Consider the following 23508-nt stretch of genomic DNA (forward strand, 5'->3'; position numbering starts at 1 on the left):
TGTTCCAGCGGGACACCAAGCTGCGGACAATATTCACTAAATACACATTCGGCCCATGAAGCACACTTACTCACTATCTGGTTGATGAAACCCCGCTAGGGATTAATTATAGGGCTAATTCTACATGTACGTTTGCCTCTCAGTCTTGAGCCTATTTAATTCTAAGCCCTTTCTTTACAAATGGATCTTTTTTAGTTGATTATATTTCGTAATTATGACAATGAAGCATTTACCTGTTCTGCTCAATAAATAACCACAGACTCGCATAAGGTTTAAAGATTTATCTGAACTTTTAATGAGAATCAGAGACAAATTACAGTGTTAACTCCATCATTCTGAAGAGGTAAGATTTCGATTTATCTAAATTAAACTATTATTTTTCAATGACTAGTACCTCAGAAAGAGAAGATAGAGAGAAAAAGCACATTGACACAATACACAGATTTATATTTACCTAGGATGGTGCAAGATCAGACCCCTCTGGCCAAGAGTTATGGGATCCCTAGGAAATTCAGGTGATAGGTTAAGGACAGGAATAGGACCGGACAGGTTGCCTTTTGTGGATTCGACGCCTGCGTCTCACCCCTCTCTGATGCTAATTTCCTCCTCAATTCTTCCGCAATCTTCTTTCTAATTTTATTTGCTTGGAAATCCTAAGTCTGCTTCTTTAGGTATTTCGATCAGCATTCGGACAGCATCTCTATCTCTCAGCGTTCTGGCAGCGACTGCTCAAAAAATCTAACTAACTACCCCAATTATACCTTCTAAATGGCATGTACCACCCCTAAATGTTTCAACCTTATAAAACTCCTAATTATGATTGGACTAGGTGAGGGAATGATCATTACAGCATGCTAAGTTTTAATACTTTTTTTAGGCTCATCGTCTTATGTTCCCACCCAATAATTTGTTTCTCCCAATCTTTATTTCCCACCCATGTTCATAATGCGTTAACAACAATGTGTATAAATTGTACAGTTGTCCATTGAGTATTCAGGATGTTCAGCTGGTTACCAGGACATGCAGAAAGGGTGTCCTTGATCGGGTTCCAAGACTTGAGCTCATGACTCCGGAGTTGTCTCCACCGCGCATGCAGATGGTCTCACGTGGGTGGCTGCCCTTAGCTCTCTTTAAGGCCCAAATACAAACTACCAGAGAGGTAAAAAAAACAAGATATTAGATTCAAATAAAATTATCTCACTCAGTACCACTTATCTCTAATCTAATCACAATTATAAAAAAAAACGATGTAGGCATTAGCGTTTAGTATATAACACAGTTTAGTTTCAGCAGAGCAAGTACTTAGAATGTGAGTTCTTAAGCGGCCATTTTTGCTGTCATTGCGCAGAAGGAAAGCTTTTCCTCCAAGCGTTAAGACGTCATGCAGTTGACGCATGTGCAGTTCCTTTTCCCGCATTAGCAGCCATCTTTAGTTGAGCTCGGGTTATTAATTAGTAAAACACATGGGCAAGCTTCCCCCTTTTTCTAGTAAATGTAAAATGTCGTCTAAGATTAGTATTACAAACGTTATTAATAATTTATTAGGAGGTTATATGAGAGGATTATATCCAATCAAGTTGCTTATTTGCAAATCTGTGGTCCATCACCAGGCCCTAACCTCGCCTTTTCTTACATGTAAGACATCTCTCAGGTAGGCCCATGGTACCCCTCTGGGCAGGGTGTAGTGTATGTGAAAGGTGGGACATGTACTGGTGTGTTGTACATGTCCTCACAGGGAAATACTGTACATTTCATTTTCACTGTTGAAAGGCTAACTCTCCCATAGGTTAACACAGTGGGTGCTTTGTAAACACTTTCACAAATGTAGATGACCAAGGGGAGCTGATAGAAAGGTGGAGTTTATTGTGCCTGTACTCGGGTTTTAAAATGCATCTCTTAGTAAGGATGTTTTTTATATTTTGTCTTTGGAAATACCACTTTTAGAACGTGGGTCTTTCCATGTGTAACCATCCATGTGCCTCTGCCTGTTTTGTGTATTAGCTGTCTAGGCTTTAGACTGACAGGGGCTGAGTTATACATTCACATTAGATGAAACCAAGGGGGTTAAGGTGTGTCTTGTCTTTCCTGGGTGACTCATATCAAGGCTGATTAGACCTGGCTTCAATTAGAGTAGTGGGAGGAGGTCTTGCTTGCACCTGAATGAACTGTGTCTGTCTTCCACAATGCTGTCTCCACCCCCTGGAGTGAGCCTAGCCTGAGCCTGGTTTATGTGTTCCAGAGGAGCATTGTTTGTGCGAACTTCAAAGGAAAATGTGGTATAAATATTGGGTCCCCGGCCCCAAGGACTTTAGATTATTGCTGGACTAAGGAACCTACCAGAAAGAAGAGCTGAAAGAGCTTTCAGTGTGCTTTGCTGGGTTGGCTTGCAGTTGCTGCTTCTGTTTTGGACTAGACTATTATTTCTGTATTCTAAGTATCTGCAAGGGCTTGAAGTAGAGCTTTCCTCCTTTCAGAAGTGTCAAGGAAATCAAAGACTTCAACATCTTCTGGGTACTGGCTTCTGGAACTGGATGTTTCATCTGCCACAGAGGCAAAGGGTAACCTAACACTATCAATAATGCCACAACCGGCTCTGTGACCTGAAGGGACCACAGAGGGCACTGCCACACTTCGCACCACAACCCTGGTCTCACGGACGACGCCGTCCGCCACTCAGCCACTGCTTCCACCATGACCTGTAGGTACCGCACTTCATACCACCTGGCTTCAAACTGCAGCCGTGGTATCCCTGGTGATGACGCAATGCCATCACTGACGCTGCTGCCTGCACCGTGATCTGTAGACACCACTTGTGGACAACATGGAGCACTGTTCTGCTTTGCACCGCAGCCCTGGTCTCATTGACAAAGACTCTCCAAGCTGACTTCGACGCCACTGCTTGCACCTTGGTGTTAGGGCACCACTCATAAGTTACACAATGCACCGCCCCGTTCCATACTGCAGCCTTAGACAATCAATGCCAGCACCATTGACTCCATATCGTCAACCGACTCTGCTACCTGCACCGTGACCTGTGGGCCCCACACACTGCATAGCCTTGTCTCGCACCACAGCCTTGGGTCTACCTATAACACCGCCTCAGCAACAATGATGTCACTGCTTGTACCATGACCGGTCAGCACCGCAACAAACACTGCCCCACTTCGCACTGCAGCCTTGGTCTTACCGATGCCGCTGGACGATCGTCACTGAGCCACTGCCTGCACCACAACCTGAAGGCACTGCACATCACACCACTCCACTTCACACCGCAGTCCCAACGCTTGCCGACGCCTGCGCTCCTGACTTCAAACTCAAGGAGCTCGACCTGCTACCTGTGTGACTTCAAGGGCATGATGACTCCTGCACTGACTTCTGGAACCGACGCCTGCAGACGCCACTCCTCTGGAGCTCACCACAGGATCTGATGCCCGACATCTCCAAATGTTCTGTTTGACTGGTCTCCTCAACACCGTAGCTGGCCCACGATGCTGCGGTTGGCCAAAACTGTTGCATTTGTTGTGCACTCTGCAGTGATAGCTCCAGAAGCAGCTATTGACTTCAAGGAACTGTATATAAAGTCTATTTTTGATTTATTGGTATTGTGGTTCATGTATGGTGGACGTTTATCATTTTGGTCGTATTTTGCACAGATAAATATTGGATATTTTCTAAAATGGGTGTGGTTTCCGTTTGTAGTGTTTTCTCTATATTACCGTTTGTTATGTGCAAATGATTTACACACTGCCTCTGGGATTTGCCTGACTGCTCGTACCAAGTTACCAAGGGCGTGAGCAGGTTTTATTTTAGACGTGTAATCCCCTTATCCTGACTGGAGTGGTGGAACCTGATTGGCTTAGGAGCAAGCCCGAGCCAACCAGAAAACCCGTTCTAATAATTAATTTTCAAATGTTTTCAGTACATTGTTATTATATTATATTGTGAACCTGCTGTTGTGTTACTCCTCATTTTCCTACTTAATAAACTTTACTTTTAAAACTTAGAATCATATGAGCTAGACTTCTTTCTAGCAGCTCATAATATATACTGTTAACACATTCTTCTCCAATTTCTCTGACAACATTGGTTCAAAAGAGACAAAGAAACAAAGCCAGCATGAATGCTTGAGAGGGGTTTCAGGGCACAGTTCAACAGGTTTCTTAAACATTTATTCATTTGCATGCCATCAGTGGTGGCTATTCTGTAACACATTATAGCATACATTTATTTGCCACATACAAAAAACGAAGACCAGTCACTTTATGAAAGTCAAGTATATTGGCATTACTGATGCTTGTTGCATTGGCAGGAGGGCATTAGGAGGCCCATATATGAGATGCATATCTTGCCAGTTTACTTTTAGGAGGTATGGGTTCAAAATTGTAATTATTCCTGGTGTTAAAAAACATATGCAAGTCCCAGATCAGGGTAGGTGTTTGGCTGGCTGTACATGTATGAGAACTCAAGAAAAATGTATGTAGTTTGGTTGTTTTCTTGTTCAGTAAAGAGCAATTGATAGTAATACCCAATTGTATTGGTTTTCAGCACAGCTAGGATGAAAAGTAGAGTGGCCCTGAGCAGTGTGCCTTGCAGGTCAACCAGATATCTGAATCACGTCATTTCTTTTTTTTTTTTTCCTTTGGATACTCTTAGTGTTTTTTTTAAATTTCAAATCATTTTTATTGAGTTTCAAGAAATGAACAAATAATAATATTAATACCGATAATAATAATACAAATCATGAGAAATACACAAAATAAGTAAATAAATAGAAAAACTACAAATTACTCAAGTGCCCAGCCATGATATTCGCAGTGAACCCACATTGACGTACAGGTGAGCGAACAAGCACAGTTCCCCACGAGAGTTCAAAAAAATATATAATAAATTATATAGCACAGGTGTGTCAAGCAGGTACATTTACACAGTTGTGGAGGAAGGAAATACAATACAGTACAGGAGCATCGCTGCAAATGCAGTATACAATACGCATTATAGTCTGGGGACTTAAGACGATTTTCACGGAGGATCATATGAGAAGGATGAGGTATCAAGGGACTTCCATAGTTACCTGTGGGCTTTACGCCATGGAGAGGTATGGAGTGCGGCATTATCTGCTCCTCTAAGGAAAGATACCAATTCCTGCCACATTCTAAAAGAAACATCAGTGGTGTTTTTCCACTTACGCAATACAATTTTACAGGCTAAGGAGAGCATTAGATTTAGCAAGTATCGGTCATTCACATTTTCGACCTTAGGGTCCAAAGCACCTAATATGATATAGGAAAATTCCCTTGCAGGAACTACGTTGAAAGTATTGCTTATACACTTGTAAGCCTTGTCCCAGTATTTTTGTAAGGTAGGGCAGTAGAAGAGCATGTGGGCGAGGTTACCGACGTTAGATTTACAGTTCCAGCACCTTGGGCTCTCACTAATGTTAAGTTTAAAGATTTTCTTGGGTGTCCAGTATGTCCTATTTATTAGCATCAGTTTGGTTTGCGACAATATTGGAGATATTTTTTTGAAAATGGGATGATATGTATTATCTCCCAATCATATAGGATATTGCTGTAGTTGGGTTCAGATTCCCATTTAACTTCACATTACATGTGAGATTTGCGAAGCCTAGGGGAAAGAAGATTATATATTTTGGAGACGGTGTGTCCTGACTCTAGTAGTTGTGACATCTTTGAGACTATCGACGTATCGGAGGGTTTAATGGAGCGCATCGAGAGGAGAGATTTTAGCTTTTGGAATTTATAAAAGTCCATTGGGTTTAGCCCATGACGATTCTGGAAGATGAAAACAGGTAATGAGAGGGACCCTATAAAAAGATTTTTGACAACATTTATGCAGTTGTTAGACCAATGTTCCCAATGCAGCATCTCTCCATCAATCTTCATGCTCGGGTTGCGCTAGAGAGAGGACAAATTGGACTTATCAGTTTTAGTGTGAAGAGGTGTTCCAGCTGTCATAGGGCTATCTTAGTATTAATCAAAATGTATTTTGAGTGGGGGAGATGGGATACATCCATGGTCAGGAGAGCAGGTAGAGGCATATCATTGATGATTGACTTCTCTATATCTATCCAGACGGGTGTGTAGTCAGTCTGAGGGATTAGCCAGTTGGAACCTTGTTTGCAAAGTTACACTGTTTAATAGTTCCAAAAGTTCGGAAGGCCCAGACCACCTTTTTTTCGGTAATTAGAGTTTTTTCATTGAGATTCTGTGTTTATGCCTTGCCAAAGGAACATATTGAAAAGTTTATAGATTCTATTCAGGAAGCCATTTGAAAACGTCATTGGTAGCATGCTAGCTAGATAGTTAACAAGAGGAGTAATCATCATTTTTAAAGTCTCAGCACTTCCCCCACCAAGATAGAAATTTAGGTGACCAACCATCTAGCAATGAAGTGATTTTCTTGTTGAGTGCGTTCTCATTAGTTTGGAGGGTGGTGATCAGATCTCCCGTGAAGTCCAAGCCCAGGTAATTAAAGCATTTAGGTTGCCACAAGAGACCTGAGTCACCCATAATGTCTTTACCACCAAGGTTTTTCAGGAGTTTAACCTCAGTCTTGTCTTTATTCCGGATACTGCAGCAAAGTCTTCTATTGAGGACATGAGAGCAGGGAAAGCAGCTTCTGCATTCTCATAGACATCTAATATGTCGTCGGCATAAGCAGTAATCTTGACCGTACAGTTATTGAAACATATCCCTTAGATCTGGTTATTATTCCTAAGGTGAAATAGGAAGGGTGCAATTGCCAGTAGAAATAGGTAGGGGAAAGAGGAAAGCCTTGTCTTGTTCCTTGTTCTAGTTTGAAGGAAGAAGAAAGGGAGCCTCCCACTCGTACCCTGGCCGAGGGATTCCAATATAGTGACATTACGCCACTTCATTTAATCACGTAATTTCTAAACAAGTATTGTTGTGTACGAAAGCGATCTCCATCTAGCTGTTCACGTAGCTCCTAACAATTGACTATCAGCCATTGGATTAGTGAAGGGAGAGACAAAGGAAAGAAAAGCGTTCGGTCATTTCCCTTCTTATGAAGTACATGCTCAAGCTCGGCAATTGGTGGCAGCGATGGAGGACTTGGCCCTTCTTCAGTGGCAACAGGTCTACCTTGATTGGACATAATTGGGAAGCACACCTTTGTAACCAGCCCCCATAGACAGCGCTCAGGCCAGTGGCACAAGATCAGGGACTTTTGGCCAGAGAAGAACCACTCTAGTCAGGATGCAAGGACAATTTCCCAGTTATTTTTAGACCTGGTCATAATTTTGAACATGCCATAGTAATCAGAGTAATTTTTGTCAGGGGCGGTTGGCACGTATATGCACCAGAGAGGTGGGTGAGCAACTATGTGGTGGGTGGGTGCATACATGCAGGTAAGCCATGTAGCAAATAATAAAAAGCAAAGTCACTTACCTTGCGTGCTGCATGTCCGATGTCCTCCTCAGTCCCTTCTCTTTCAGCTCCGCAGACGCCAGCCTCCAGGAAATTCCACTAACCAATCCTGGCGCAACTCTCACCAGCATGAGAGTAGCGCCCTGGCTGTTTGCTCCTTCAGGCTCTTGAGGCGTGTGCTCTGTCTCCACCCAGCTGTCTAAGACAGCTAAGTGGAGAGCTGCAAAGTGGCATGTTACTTTCGGCCAAACTGCCATGCGTATTTTGGAGGGTCCATCCTGCTCCTCCAGTCCTCTATGCTGACAATCAGCAGCAGAGGAGGACACACTCCATTTATCCTGGCTGGCAACTGCTGCATGCTAAACGCGAAAAATAAAATGACAACAGCTTAGCAGCATTGCAGGTGGGTGGGGGTGACACTCCTCTCACGAAGAAACAGCAGCTGATTTTGGCAATTCCGGTGTTACTCTTTGACACGGAATGACCAATAATTATGCAATTTACTCCAACTCACCTAATAAAGAGTATTTTGGGGGGAAATCCTACCGCAAGAGTACATTTAGCGATCAGATTTTCACTCTTACTGCTCTGCTGCATTTAGCCCTGTTTCTTAGTGCAAAATGCATCCTTGTGTTCGCTTTGGATGCAAGTGTGCATTTTTGTGCTACAAAATAGCGCTAAATGTCGGCAGTAAATTGGGTGAAAATCTTACCGCAAAAAGCACACTTGCTCTCAGTGTTTTGTGGCATTTACGCTTGTGTCCATATTGGACGCAAGGGGACAGTTTTTGCTATAAAAAAAATTTGCTAAATGCAGAAATATTCTTCTCATGTAATTCACACGTAATCTCGTGAAATTCTTAGGTAACTACATGGAATTAAAACTAGGAAGGTGTGCTTGGAGCCTTACTATCACTAAAGGGCAATTGTCTTCCTTGGGAATTCCTCTTCAAGAAATTAAATCAATCACCCCTACATGGTGGAAAATTTCTCACTGAGCAGTGTGCAGCCATGGGACTAAATATAGGGATTGTTAAGGCTCCAGAATAGGGCACCGTATTTACTATACAAAATGTTGTTTGGGCTAGGATGACATAAATCTGTGTGCCAGCTGTGAAGTGACTGAGCAAGCCAGTCGACATTCACGTTCTGCTTTCTTGTTTGGGGTGTAACTGAGGGTGGCATTGCCCCATCTGATGGAACTGGTACAGATTCATGACAATGTGGCGTTGTACAACAGAAAGTGTACTTCCCTACTTATTCACATAGACTTTTGCAGTCTGTGTATTATTACATCGACTAAACTTCCACCTGCCTGCAAGACACCTGCACTCCACCTCTCTGACCCTCACACACCACCTCCTATCCGTTACAACCACAGCGGGGGCTGCTCTTTCTCTTTCGTTGCTGCCAAGACCTGGAACGACTTGCCCCGCCACCTCCAAAAAGCACCCTCCTTGGCAGACTTCAGAAAGAAACTCAAAACCTGGCTTTACGATGGAGACACAGCACCCTCAGTGGCGTTATACCCTTAGGGGCGACAGTGCTGTGCTATACAATGTCATCCCATGTCCCTGTATTTAGGTGCAGTAACAGCATAAACTTTCTCATGTTCCACCCTAAATCAATATTATAGTTAAGATATTATCAAAAAACCAGATCTGACTGATCGTGTATGGCGCCAGGTTGGGGGGGGCGCGGCTGACCTGCTGGTGGTCCTGGCCTTCTAGCCCTACCTCTTTTGCCCATGATATTTCTTGTGGGTTGACTAAATTGTCAAGGGGTGCCCCAGCAGGGACACTGCATTAAGCGGCTCCCTGGGTTTTGCCTTAGGAATGGTACTGAAATGCTACCTTTTAACAGAGAGGTTTTTGGGGATGGGACTGGTTACAGGGGGGACTGACCTGTGGGTGGTCCTGGCCTTCTAGCCCTAACTCTGGTACCCATGATATTTCTTCGGGCATGACTAAATTGTGACTGCTTGCCCTGGAAGGAAAAATAGTTTGGACTGGTGGGTTATTCATCAGGGGAATACACTAGTTGATTTTTTTTAAAATACATCAATCAATAGACATAGGAGGAGTTCATTGATAGTATCAAAAGTTTTAAAAGAATAAAAAACTGTCCCGACACAAATATGACCAAAGTCCGACATCTTCTGCACCTTACATTCATCATTTATATGCAATACGCTAAAAACAAAGCCCTCGGGTACTCACCCACTTAGCTTTTTTAATGCACAATGTCTTAGCCAAATTACGAGATGAGGTATCTGGGCTCCTAAAAAATAGGGCAGGATACCTACTCCTTGGGAACTATTGGCATTCAGTTTTATAAGGAATCGTATCTTATATTACACAAAGGTCTGAAGTTTCACGCCAGGGGCTGAATCGCCAAGCGGGCATATCCTAGTGGGTTACACTGCACATGTGTTGAGAGGTCTCTAATTATCAGTAATTTACCAACAGGCCATTTATGCATATACCTCAATGCATGTCTTTATTAATTCCAAACAAAAGGGGATGCCCCTCTGAGCTCTTTAATCTTCAAATGAGGGCTAAATGGAGATACTAATTAATCCTTAAACATTCCAGCAATGTTGATGGCACTTAGTGTGTTTTCTATTTGTTTGTGAACCAAAAAAAAGGCTAAACCCAGCAAGGGTTTACTTATTTATTAACTTATTGGCTCTGATAACTGGAAACAAACACATCATGTGGACAATCTCCATGTAAGTGTTGGTGAGGCAGGAGGAGGGAGAGTTGCCAGTAACCTTGTGGCATTGTGGTGGAATTTTTGGCAAAAATAGAAAGGGGCACATTTGACTACTTTGCTGGTTTGCCCCCTTGATGGATTGATAAGTATCTGTTATTTGAAATCAAGAGGGGAGAGAAGGAAGGGATTGTGATGGCTAGCTGTGGAGGGGTTTTTAGACTTTCAGAGGATGTAGGGCGCTCTGCCTAGAGTAAACGTTATAAGGTTATTTAAATACAAGTAAGGGTGCGGTGCATAAAGAGCGAACGGAGAAGCCCTTAACCGTTCAATTAGAAAATCAACAGACTCTCCCAAACTTAAATAAGCAAAGCTCTCGCAACCACAAATTAGTATAATCAAAGACAGAAAATCGTTTCGACAAAGTTAGTGACAGTTCAGTAATAAACAACAGCAGATCTTTGTGTCTTTATCCTTTAGGAAGGTTGTTTATTTGATCCACATTCAGCCGACACGTGTTTCGTCGTGTTAGAGTTGAGTCAACACGACTCTTCAGGGCTGATAAAACAGAAAACAACGTAGATATAGCATATCTCACATGTGTAACATGTTAAAATTTTGTGCGGTACGTGACGAAGATAGGTCTTGAAGTGCATGAATGTGAAGCCGTTATTTGCCCACGAATTGTTTTAGTGTCTAGCGTCAATGCTCCGGAAACTTGAAAAATGCTACTTCTAAACTCTTATTAAAACAATTACGGCGCATAGTGGATTGGTGAGACCGCATTCAAGGATGTGAATAAAATCTATTGTGCTCTCTAAAATGCCGTGCTCACAAAGATCCTACATTTGGAAAGACTCAGGGCGGACAAGTGTCACTATTGATTGATGGACGGTGTGAGTGAGTCCGTGAAGATCAATAGTTCAAGGTGCATTGATTACTAGTGAAAAATTGTTCTTAAAATTTCTATGCCTGTCAAAATCCTCCAGTGGTTGACATTCTGCAATGTGTAAGGCCACTGAGTATTTCGGATCTCTTTTCTGAATGGCTCTCATGTGTTCAGCCATTCTCTCTTTCAAGGGCCTGATGGTACTGCCTATATAGATTTTACCACATTGACATTCAATGATGTAGACCACAAATCTGGGTAGACATGTAATGTTGTGCTTGATGTTGTATTTAGTTCCATCGAAGCCCTTGAATATTTTCGTCCCATGTTTGCCCCATTTACACATGCGATATTCTATTCGCTCTTATCGCTTACCGCCTCACACTGTCTCATTGTCCTTACAGTTCGCAATCCACAGAGGGATCGAACCTTAACTATTTTCTGGAAACCTTTAATTGGATCCCCTCCCGGTACGGCTTGGTACACACACGTATCCAGGTACGTTCCCTTTTGTTTATATGTGACAACATCACAACTGAGTCCAATAAGCTTTACACGATATATTTTAAAATCTATTACAATCTCCTTTGTTACACAGTATACCTTTGCGTTCATCCACCATACTTGGTTTGGAGAACTTATATACAGATGAAAAACTGATTGCTCTAAACTCAGAGCGGAGAATCATTGCTTATATTCCGATGTTTATTAACTTCATAGACTGGTAAGCAGGACTTCCGACAATTCTTTAAGCAACCCACCATATGCAATTGCTTGCCTCACTCTTATGCCTCCCCCTTTTTCAATACACAGAACTATCCAACCAAAGCTAAAGTGTCCATTAAGTCCGACCTACTGACCAGTGGGTCACACCACTAGGTATGCTTTTTTCTGATTTTGACAGGCATAGAAATTTTAAGCACAATTTTTCACTAGTAATCAATGCACCTTGAACTATTGATCGTCACGGACTCACTCACACCGTCCATCAATCAATAGTGACACTTGTCCGCCCTGAGTCTTTCCAAATGTAGGATCTTTGTGAGCACGGCATTTTAGAGAACACAATAGATTTTATTCACATCCTTGAATGCGTTCTCACCAATCCACTATGCGCCGTAATTGTTTTAATAAGAGTTTTGAAGTAGCATGTTTCAAGTTTCCGGAGAATTGACGCTAGACACTAAAACAATTCGTGGGCAAATAACGGCTTCACATTCATGCACTTCAAGACCTATCTTCGTCACGTACCGCACAAAATTTTAACATGTTACACATGTGAGATATGCTATATCTACGTTGTTTTCTGTTTTATCAGCCCTGAAGAGTCGTGTTGGCTCAACTCTAACACGACGAAACACGTGTCGGCTGAATGTGGATTAAATAAACAACCTTCCTAAAGGATAAAGACACAAAGATCTGCTGTTGTTTATTACTGAACTGTCACTTACTTTGCCGAAACGATTTTCTGTCTTTGATTATACTAATTTGTGGTTGCGAGAGCTTTGCTTATTTAAGGAAGGGATTGTGACCCATTCAGCTTCCTAGCATAGTATTCATAATCAATCAAGAATGGATCACTTGACCTGAGTAAGCAGGGTCTGCAATATTTGTCCGAGTTGTCAATAAAAAACCCTCATTCACGTACTCAAATCGCGAGGCGGTATATCTTGGTTCTCCGCCTTATATTAAAAACGTGACAGCATCATCATTGGGTTTTGTTTTGTATGCTTCCTCCATCCGGAGGAGAACCACTGGTTATTACAGTAGTGATCAACGAGATGGTGGGTGACGAACAGTGCTACAGTGATTGTGAAATAAAGTGGTGGAGTTTAAATAAAAATCTTGTTTACCTAGGTTGAAGAAAAGTTTCTTAAGGATATTTCTGAGTGAATTAGATTGGTGTTGCACAGTTTTACAGTCTGGACAAAGAAAGTCTAGCCTCCTAGTTGGAAAGTCTTGAAGGTAGATATTTTTATTTCAATATGGGCATTCAAGCAATGTTTGTGTCTTGGTCATTGGAGCCAGGGAGAAGGTTATTCCTATTCCATGTTTGACACCATAAGTGACGCAAAGATTCTTCTGGCCCCAGAAGCCAGTGGCAAGCTCATACCACTGTGAGGATGCAGCCCATAGCTGGACAGTGGTGTAACAATAGCGCCTGCAGCCCCCGCGGTGCGCGGTGGCCAGAGCTCCAAGGGCCATCTTCTGGTACTGTACATGCGTGGTTGGGCCGTGGTCTGAGAGCTCCTGCCTGGATCCAGAGTGTGGGGGCCCCCTATTGAACTTTGCAGGGGTTACAATACTGTGGCTGGAGGTGGACAAGCACCCGTACTGCAATGTTCTACATTTGTTGAAATGTTATTGAGAAAATATTACGTTGAACTGAGGTGCGCACTTGCGTCATTTTCTAGGCATTAGAGCACAAGTGCGATATTGAGCTGTACCTGGCGAAGGAAACCAACAAATGGGAAGATTTGCATAGATAGTCTCAGACTGGTGAATGTCTTGAAAACTAGAAATCCACAGGTAAGTAGTGCATCCAAGAAGAATTGTAGATTTCAAAAAGAGTGCCAGAGTGGGTGGATTACTAGAGATGGCAGGCCTTCCCTGTCAGAACATCAGAGGTGATAAAGATCTTCAGGTCAGAATTTCCATTTAGCTGGTGTTCACCTTCACACGGGTGATTGAGGTTCCAATAAGTGAGCAGTAAACCTTCAATTGTGGCTCCAATGTAATGCTGATCTACATATTGGTGGCATAATTGTAAACAAGGATACCAAAGGATTTTATTACGGTATGTGTCCGGGGGGAGGGGGGGATTGACAGATCCTTGGAGGACACCAGACGAGAGAGACAATGAAATAAAATAAATTCAGACCAAGGTTTGGCCTAGAATGCCAATATAAATGAAGTATAGGAGGAGGAGGTTTTGTTCATGAATTGTGTCAAAGGCAGCTAAGAAACAAATACAGTGAAATAATGTAGTGAAACAGTTGCTCTGTCTGGGTAATGCTTGTTACATAGATGCTTAAAGCAAACACTTCAATACCCATTTTATAAATTCCAGGACATGTTTTTCAAAGATTTCAACAGAAGCTAATGTACAGCCAATGTCTGTTAGACAATGCCCTTTGCCCTTTGCCTCTGAGGGTCATTGGCCAAAATTATAAAGCACTAGGAAACATTTGAAATTCATCTGCCCTGTCCATAGTGCCTATAATAGATTGGTGTTAGGAATTGTAAAGCCACATAGCAAACAACAGTCGTTGTTTGAGAAAACACAATCAAAGGGTGCCCTTGTCACAGTGTCTTGTTCCCTATTTTGGTTAAATTCCCATGCATATTTCAAAAGTTTTTACTTGCGCATTAGCAGACTTTGATCATCTACGGTGACTTAAAAAAATGTAGCTAATATTGATCACCTGGTGGGCATCTTCAAAGTACCTACCCAACTGTGAGGTACTGGTGCCAAGTTGTATTCACATGAACCTCAGCCATGTGGTGTAGATTCAAGGCTAATTTTGGGAACCATTAAATCACTAAAGAGTAACTGAATGCCCAGAAGAAGTATATAGAAGGCACCTTTAAATTAAAGACCACGTGAACCCACAAGAACATAGGAGCTGTCTAGGCTTAATAAACTATAGTTGTCGATTTATTGTAAACTACGGAAATTACTCAGCTGCTAATAAAGATCCTGAGGAAAGTGATACAATAGGAGCGATGAAGTCTCAAAAGACAGCCTATATGAAGAACTGTCTTCAGATCATTCAGATTATAACAGTTTTTTTTAGTTGAAACAGGATACGACGATACCTGCTTTACAGCAGTACTGCAACAACAGTCTAACAATGAAAACAAGAGAATCTTCTTTGTAAGCAAGAATGAATCTTCCAAGAATGAATGGCTTAACAAATATCTAAAGGCCTTATTAGTAACCGTATGGGCTTTGCAGTATTTTTGTAGTTTCTTTTAAAACAAGGAAGTTGAATTAAAGAAGCTCCTCAGCATCTTCCACACCTGTAGAGTGAAAGAATGTGGGACATTTAACCCTATACTACCAGTTGGCCTATGATCGTTCAAGGTTTCCCTAGAAAGTGAGATATAGGCAAGCCAAGAGAAAAAAAATTTGACCAAGGGTTAGCTGAACACCATGATTGCACTGCAGACCAAGAATGAGAATAACTTGGACACACTCCTCAACTACCCAAATGACGCTTACAACAAGAAAAAATATATAGCAATATGTCTACAGTTTCTGAAGATGTATTGTGTGTCACCGACTATAACGATAATGGACGGTGAACTGGAAGGTGGAAACTTTTTTGCTGGATCCCTACCCTACACCCTCTGCTGGTTATAACATTGGGTTGAGAGACAGGCATGTTAATATGATGATGCCTATTTGTCAGGCTGTCCTCATAGCTGTTCTATGTTAATTGACAGATATGATCATTGTCAAAGATTATAGTTATATGTGAAAAGGATCTGTGCATTTCATACTTAGCCTGACATCAAGAGTTATTTTATGTGCCAACAAGAGCCCTGCATTCCAGTCCAGCTAGGTTAAAACATGTCTAAGGATGTTCTGTCTCTGTCTAAAGGGGACATGGCCTCACAGTTTAGGCTGTACTGTTCCTACTAGAGTAGGATCGAGATTAATTTGCACATACCTGGTATCACTCTAAAGTGGCATAATGGGCAAGAGATGATGACCTCAAATGCACCCAGAGTAGGTTACGTGTGTCTACGATTAATCCAAGCATTCTATTCAGCACTTATTTGTTTTTCTAACAGCAGCGCCCTTAGTGCGGCTGTGATACCATACTTGGGTCCTGTACTCCCTGTGCTATTTGGCTTTAACTGCAGCTCATTGATAATGATAAGGCCCAAGTAGGCTGCACCATTTGGGGTTGCTTTTAATGCTTTCTCAAGGAAACCTTTCTTGGGAGTCTGATTTGTATGTGACTAGTCTCTTAAGTGAGTTGGACAAAAAACGATGTGTAGAATTCACACCAAGCAATTGTTATTGACTGGGATTAATTTAAACATTCCACCCATAACTTTTATCTTTTTTCTACGTTAGACAACATGAAGCACGTCAGGTCAATCAGCTTCATTGATGACCTGGTACAAGGGAATGGATTTACTGCATACTCCAAAAAGACCCAGCCTTAATTTCTGGCACGGGGAGTTAATAACGCTCAAAATAATAACTCCAGTGAAGATTTTTGGGGAAATATCGGATATATGTATCTACTTGATACCATTCAAAGAATTAAGACATTTATGATCTGATTCCTGTGAAGACCAATGGTGTATCTTCTAAAGATGTGTGCAAGAGTCCAGATACTCTCAAGCAAGGTGGTTTTAAGGAAACTTCATACAGGCATGAAGAAACTTTAAGGACATGAAAGTACACATCAGTTCATATTATAAGAAACTTTGGTGGAAAAGGGTGCTAATGCTGCCTTTCTCACATAGGTGAAATCGATAGACAACTATCTTTTTAGCTTATGCTTGATTTAGAGTTTGGCAGACGAGATACTCCATCACACACAGGACGGATATCCCAGCAGCTGTATTTCCAGTGCATTATATGCTGTGGAACGTGTCATAAGTTGGACGGGATATCCATCAAGTTATGACTGAGTATCCCATCCAGCAAAATATAAATCAGGCCTTTAGAGCCATTGCTTACCTGAAGTGGCAATCACCAGTGTCGTAAATAATTAATTTACCGGTGCTTAATTTCTATAATCAATAAGAATAACTCATAATAAAATAAGAGGCAAAATCCGTGATATTTGAGGTTTCTCAAAAGGGTTTTATTCCTATAAAAGGAATTGGGTGATTAATATATTGGCTCGAGCCAAGGTGGCATACCATTCCGTCACCACATAGGTTCGGGAAGGGACAGACTGACAGAGTCAATGGTAATATGCGGATATGCAAGTATGCGACAATACATAATTGACAGGCATTCATATATATAGTCAATGCATTACAGTAAAGGCATATGCAGGAGGCGTAACAGCTGAGAAGAGAGATAAGAATACATATACGTAATACAAGAGGCGTTACAATAGGCGTGCATGAAGGCGTGGACAAGAACGTCATTGTACATGATGTCACAAAATGGGTGGATCCATAAATGAATCCAGCAGTGTCAGCAGAATTACATGGCAGAGATGCGCGCGCAGCGGGGTGACGTGTAGTGTACGTGTAACTTGAGGGGTGAAGGGGGACTTGACATTTAGTCCTACAAGTGTAGACGGATGTCTGGATGTCAGATCAACCTAATCCCCAAATCGTATCTAATATCACATGTTTAAGGAACTGCATTATCTGGAGGGAAAAGGTCTCTCGGACAAGTGGTTATTTCTATACTGGTTATGAGTGCGTGTATGAGCGTCTGCGTGTCTACATGAGACGCGAGGGGTGCGAGGGAGGGCATGGGCCTACCATGGAAACAGGGCCATGAATTACTTGCATAGAGACAGTGAGGCCTACCCTCTGCCCTGCAGCTGAAAGGATGTTGACGTGAATCTACCAGACAGGAATGTATTTTCGAGGAGTGGAGCAGATAATTCGAAGGTTGAAGGCAGTCTTGGCAGGCAACGGGTTGAGCCGAGCACCGTTAGCCGTGCCAAAAAGTAAGGCAAGGGTCACTGGCACAGAGGCAGCCTGGGCTGAGGTTTTCGAAGTCAGAAGGCAGGAAAGAGGCTCGATGGCAGAATTCAGGCCTACTTCGCCAGAGCTGAAAAACGTGTAAGGTATACCACAAAAAGACGTTGGCATAGCATATTTAGGAACTGAATATCCAATCCGTTCATGGCGGATCGAAAAGAGAACATGTTAACGTTGGACGCAAATGTATTTGCGTCTTCATAACTAGCACAGGAGGGAAGTTACATGCACTTCAAGCTCGTACATGGAGTCGGTGGGGTCTAAGATAGGGGACACAATCGATCATATAATTTATATTACCTCATTCCCTCCTTGTCCCCTACGGACCCTTCATGATATATCGATCTGCATGAATCGATCAATCTGTTCATGTAACATCATTTGCTCCTCTTTCTTCTTTTGACGTTTTGAATGGGACTTTGAACGCGGAATACATGATGTGGCGCACAAGCCGCAAATCGCCGGCCCACATTGTAAACACAGGCAGCAACTGAATACTACGAGAAGGCCAATACCAAGGAAGGATAGGATCTTCCATCCCCAAGCGGTTAACGTTGTCCAGAACCAACCGGACCAAGTCCAGGTGCCTGGATTCTGATGTATCAGACTTGCAATTTTATGGAGACGTGTTATAGCTTTATATACCGTTGGCGCGTTTTCTGGAATGAAAACACAGCAACTTGACCCGATGACCTTACAGGCTCCACCCCTATCAGCTAGGATGACGTCAATAACGAGACGATTTTGAAGAACAACAACCCGCATAGCGGACTGCTCCTCTGTTAAGTTACCTAAAGCTGAGGTAGTTTCGTTCACTACTGCTTCAAGTGTTCTGGTTAATTTGCGTATCAGTTTACTGTTAAAAACAGCACCTAAGTAGGGGAAGAAACCTTTATTAAAATCTGTGTATTGCTCCCATGCCGTTTCAGTGTAGTCGACAATCGGGAGGTCTCTTCGGAGTCTATTGTTTACTAGATTGGTGTTTCTGTGATAGTCAGGAGGGGCTAGAAAAACAGGTGGCAGAAGGAATGCAATGTAACAGGTACCATCCCAATCTGGAGGCAATCGTATGTATGCAGTATGGCCACAGACAAAGTAGGAATGACGCGTAGCTCTAAACGTAGATTTGCCTTGATCACTGAATTCAATTACAGTAGTACATTTACTATGACCTAAGTGTATGGAACCATTTTTCCTGATACATAATTCACCTTTGACTGGTAACACTGACATAGCAGGCAATACTGGTGCAGTTTCGGATTCAACAGTAAGAATCATGAGGTTGATTGTGTAATTACCTAATCCATATACTTCATTTTCTAGATCAGTTCCTGTTCTAGTGGGAAGTCCTTTCCTGTCAGGGTAACAGACTTTAAGTAGAACTGAGTTCAGGTTTCCCCAAACCCAATTCCCATCGTAGACAGCAATATCAGAATTTAAGGAATTAATCAACCTAAACCATGCCCCACAGGAGCCATTGTGAGTGAATGGGTACGGAAAAAGAGGCAGAACTCCCTTGTATTTCTGGTAGGGAGGGAGGCGGCCACATATCCAACAGTTTGTAGCATTGTTAGTCTGATGAGAGTGATGTAACATAATAATGAATGTGTTGTTGCGCAGCGCAAGTCTGTAGGAAAGCTCATGTGGAGGTAATTCGCTAAAAGAATGTTCGGCAGTGACGTTATAAGCAGATTGTACACGCTTGAAAATAGGGTAGTAAATGTGCAGCAGGATACTAGCAGCGATTATCAGAAGACTCAGAAAAAGCATGATTAACAATGTCACTATACAGTGACTATGAAGTGATTTACAATATGCACGTTTCTTCAGTATTCTCTGCCTATCTCTCTCTCTGTCTCGATCTAGGGGATACATGTCAGAAACTAATTTAACCGATTCACCTAGGGGAGGACTTAAACAATTAAACTGTCTGACTTGCTAGATCGTAATTTAAGTCTATATTTTTCAGAGTCTGTTTTCTCAACCAAAGGGAGCTTTGAGTCAGTTTGTGTAGGAGGGCAGGGCTTAGAGTCCAAGTCCGAAGGGAGTCCGTGGAACTTCTTCACGTGGCTGGAATGTAGCCACCCCTTCCTGCCCTCTACTTTGACGGCTGTCCTCGTTGTTAGAAGAACCAATTTCGGGGTTTGCCAGCGGGGCTCCAACGGACTTCTCCGATCAAAATTGCGGACAAAGACGTAATCACCCGGAACCACCTCGTGGGGCTTCACCTCGGCATTGTCGGGAAAGGCTGCAGCTACCTGTGAACGACAAGATTGTAGTGCAGACATCAAGGAGGCAAGGTAATCTGTCAGCATAATACAGTCAACATCTGTAATTTTACGCGGAATAGGCGTCCCCCACATATTCGGAGGCCTACCAAAGACCACCTCATACGGGGATAGCCCGGTTCGAGAATGGGCAACCATCCTCATATAGAAGAGGGCTACCGGCAAAGCAACTATCCAGTCAACGCCCTTCTCTCTACAGATTTTGGAAAGTCGGATTTTCAGGGTCTGATTATGACGCTCCACAAGACCTGCTGCCTCGGGATGCCGGACACAGTGGAATTTCCACTGATAGCCTAACAAGAGTGTAATGTGTTTCACAAGCTCGGATGAGAATGGCTGACCGTTATCTGAGTACACGATACGGGGCAAACCGTACCGCGGGAAGAACTCGCGAACCAGTTGCTTGGCTGTGGTTGGAGCAGTATAATCTGGGACTGGGTATGCTTCTGTCCATCGGGAAAGTGCACATACAACTACGAGGACATACTTGAAACCTCGGCAGCGGTCCATCTGGATGTAATCCATCTGGAGGACTTCAAAAGGGTGATCGGGTGGCTGAAATCCACCTTGCTCTACAGGGATGCTTTTACCTGGATTAAACTGACAACAAATCATGCAAGTACGCATTTTCTGTTTGGCTGCTGCTCGTAAGTTCTTGTTGTACCATATGTGTTGGATGCTATCTAGCATTGCCTTTTCTCCTAGGTGCGCTGGACTATGTATTGTGTTTATGATGACCTGAACCATAGAGTCGGGGAGAAACCATGTAGATCTTCCCTTCGTCATCCATCCCTGATCTGTTTGGATCCCTCCTAGTTCAGTCCACTTCTGGATTTCGTCTGGTGTGGCATGTGTCTGTATGTCAATTACATCATGGGCGGGATCCCTGACTGTCATGCAGTGTGATGGTGTCGGAACTATTGTCTTTGTCAAGTCAGTTGCATGCATTTGATTCTGAGCCGTTTGCTTAGCTGTTCGGTCTGCCAGGTCGTTACCCTGGGAGATCGTGTCGGTAACCTTTGTGTGTGCTTTACACTTCATTATAGAGATTGCAGTAGGTAGATGTATTGCATCTAATAAACCTTGAATGAGAGGACCGTGCTGGATGTTGGCACCGTGAGAAGTTAAGTAACCTCTCTCTCGCCAGAGGACTCCAAAATCGTGAACGACTCCGAATGCATAACGTGAATCAGTGTATATGTTGACTCTCTTATTCTTGGCTTGAATACATGCTTGTGTCAGAGCGATGAGCTCTGCGGCTTGAGCTGACAAGGTGTCAATACAATTTGTTTCTATAACTTCGGTATCTGTAGTGACTGCGTAGGCTGCCACTAATTCTCCTGTACCTGTTCTCATACATGAACCATCCACATAAAGTGTCAGGTCCGGATCTGGTAATGGGACATCTGTCAAGTCCTGTCTGGGTTTTGTTGTAATAGTAATGACTTCAATGCAATCATGTGCCAAGGGATCTACTCCGTTTACTGGCAACAATGTGGCGGGATTTAATGTGCTACAGCGTCTGATTTCTATGTGTGGTTGAAACAATGTCAATTCATAACCTGTCAGTCTTGCTATGGTCAAGTGTTGGGTCTGTGTGCGATTTAAAAGAACTTCCACGGAATGTGGAACTTGTACTGTCAACTGATGCCCTAATACTATGGTATCGCTCTGTCTGATTGCTAAAGCTGTCGCTGCTACTGATTTCAAACACGCAGGTAAAGCCTGAGCCACCGGATCTAATGTGCTAGAAAAGTAAGCACACGGTTTGTGTGAACCTGCTTGTTCCTGGGTGAGGACTGACAAGGCAGTACCTTCACGTTCTGTGACAAAAAGTGTAAAAGGTTTACTGTAACATGGTGTTGCTAAAACAGGTGCTTGGCATAAGGCTTTCTTTAAGTTATCAAAAGCTTGTGTATGTTCCTGAGTCCAAGGGAGGATAGTCGATGTCGCTGCCTCCTGGGTTGTCAACTGGATGAGTGGCTTTGCTAGAAATGCATATTGGGGAATCCATTGTCTACAGTACGAGGTGAGGCCTATGAAAGCCCGCACCTCCTTTTGTGTCTTTGGTGGTGACATGTTTACAATTAACTGAATGCGATCAGGAGTGAGCTGTCTCCCCACTTTGGACAGCAAGTGACCCAGGTACACAACTTGCTGAACACAGAATTGCAGCTTCGAAGGGGACACCTTGTGCCCCTTGTCGGCCAGGAAATTCAGAACTGTCAGTGATGCATTTTCACATTCGGGTTCGCTCCGTGCGGTGATCAGCAGATCATCGACATACTGGAGTAGGGCGGTGTTCGCTGGCATGTGAATACTGTCGAGTTGTCTTTTCAGTGCTTGACTATAGATGCTGGGGCTTTCTGTGAACCCTTGAGGTGCGCGTGCAAATTTGAAAGATCGTCCATTTAAACTGAATCCGAACAAGTATTGGCTTTCTGGATCAATTGGAACACTGAAGAAGGCGTTCTTGAGGTCAATTACAGTAAAGAACGTCGCTTCTGAATCAATAGCTGTCAGTAATGAAGAGATATCTGGGACCACAGGATACTGTGGTACAATGCATTTATTCAATTCGCGTAAATCGATAACTAATCGATAAACTGGTGGAGCATTTGGATGAGTACGTTTAAGAACTGGTATGATAGGAGAATTACATACATTGGAGTCAGTTTCCACAACCACTCCTTGTGCAATGAGCTCGTCAATAATTCTCAGTAAAGCCACTACAGCATCTGGAGGTAACTTATATTGTCGAATTCGTGGTAGTACCACTCCTGCTTGTGTGTGACGCGATATGGTGTAATGTGCATACACCCTACATCAGTGGGGCCTTGTGCCCACAAGTGTGCAGGTACATTCTGTAACCGGGGATCCATATCTCTTAACACATAATGACCTTTAAAATCTCGCAAAAATAAGCGGACTCCTTCCGGAGAACAGCATATTATAGCTCCTAGAGCTTTTAATGTCTTTATTCCTAATAAGTTCTCTGGGCATGATTTTGTGAGTAGTAAATCTGTAGTCCGTGTCAGAGGACCTACTGCAAGGGGGAGTGGCTGTGATACCTCATTAATGATAGGTTTTCCTGAAAATCCAAGGAAAACATTCTGTGAGCCTGAGAGGGGTGCCCCTGGAACCTCGTTGTGACTGATTGTGGTCCTGCTTGCCCCTGTATCAATCAAAAACTTTCTGTCTTTTCCTAGCACCTGACTGTGTACATAAGGACCTTCTTGATCTACGGGAACTTCAATAAGGGGCAAGTCAAATTCCCTCTCTAGGCTGTTTCATGTGTATCGTTGATAATCAGGGTAGTCGTTCTGTGCGTATTGGTACATCTGTTGTGTTGTGTTCTGTGTTGCAGTTATAGGTTGTTGTTGTGGGACTGCCACCGTTTGTGATGAAGCTGGCATAGGCGGAATATGTTGTACATTCTGTGGTACTTGTTGCTGGACCTGATCTTGTCTGGGTACGCGCGGTCTCTCCTTGGTCTTACCCGTGGAGATATTGTGTTTCAG

The sequence above is a fragment of the Lissotriton vulgaris genome, chromosome 6 (assembly GCF_964263255.1).
Source record: "Lissotriton vulgaris chromosome 6, aLisVul1.2, whole genome shotgun sequence".
NCBI classification, from domain to species: Eukaryota; Metazoa; Chordata; class Amphibia; order Caudata; family Salamandridae; genus Lissotriton; species Lissotriton vulgaris.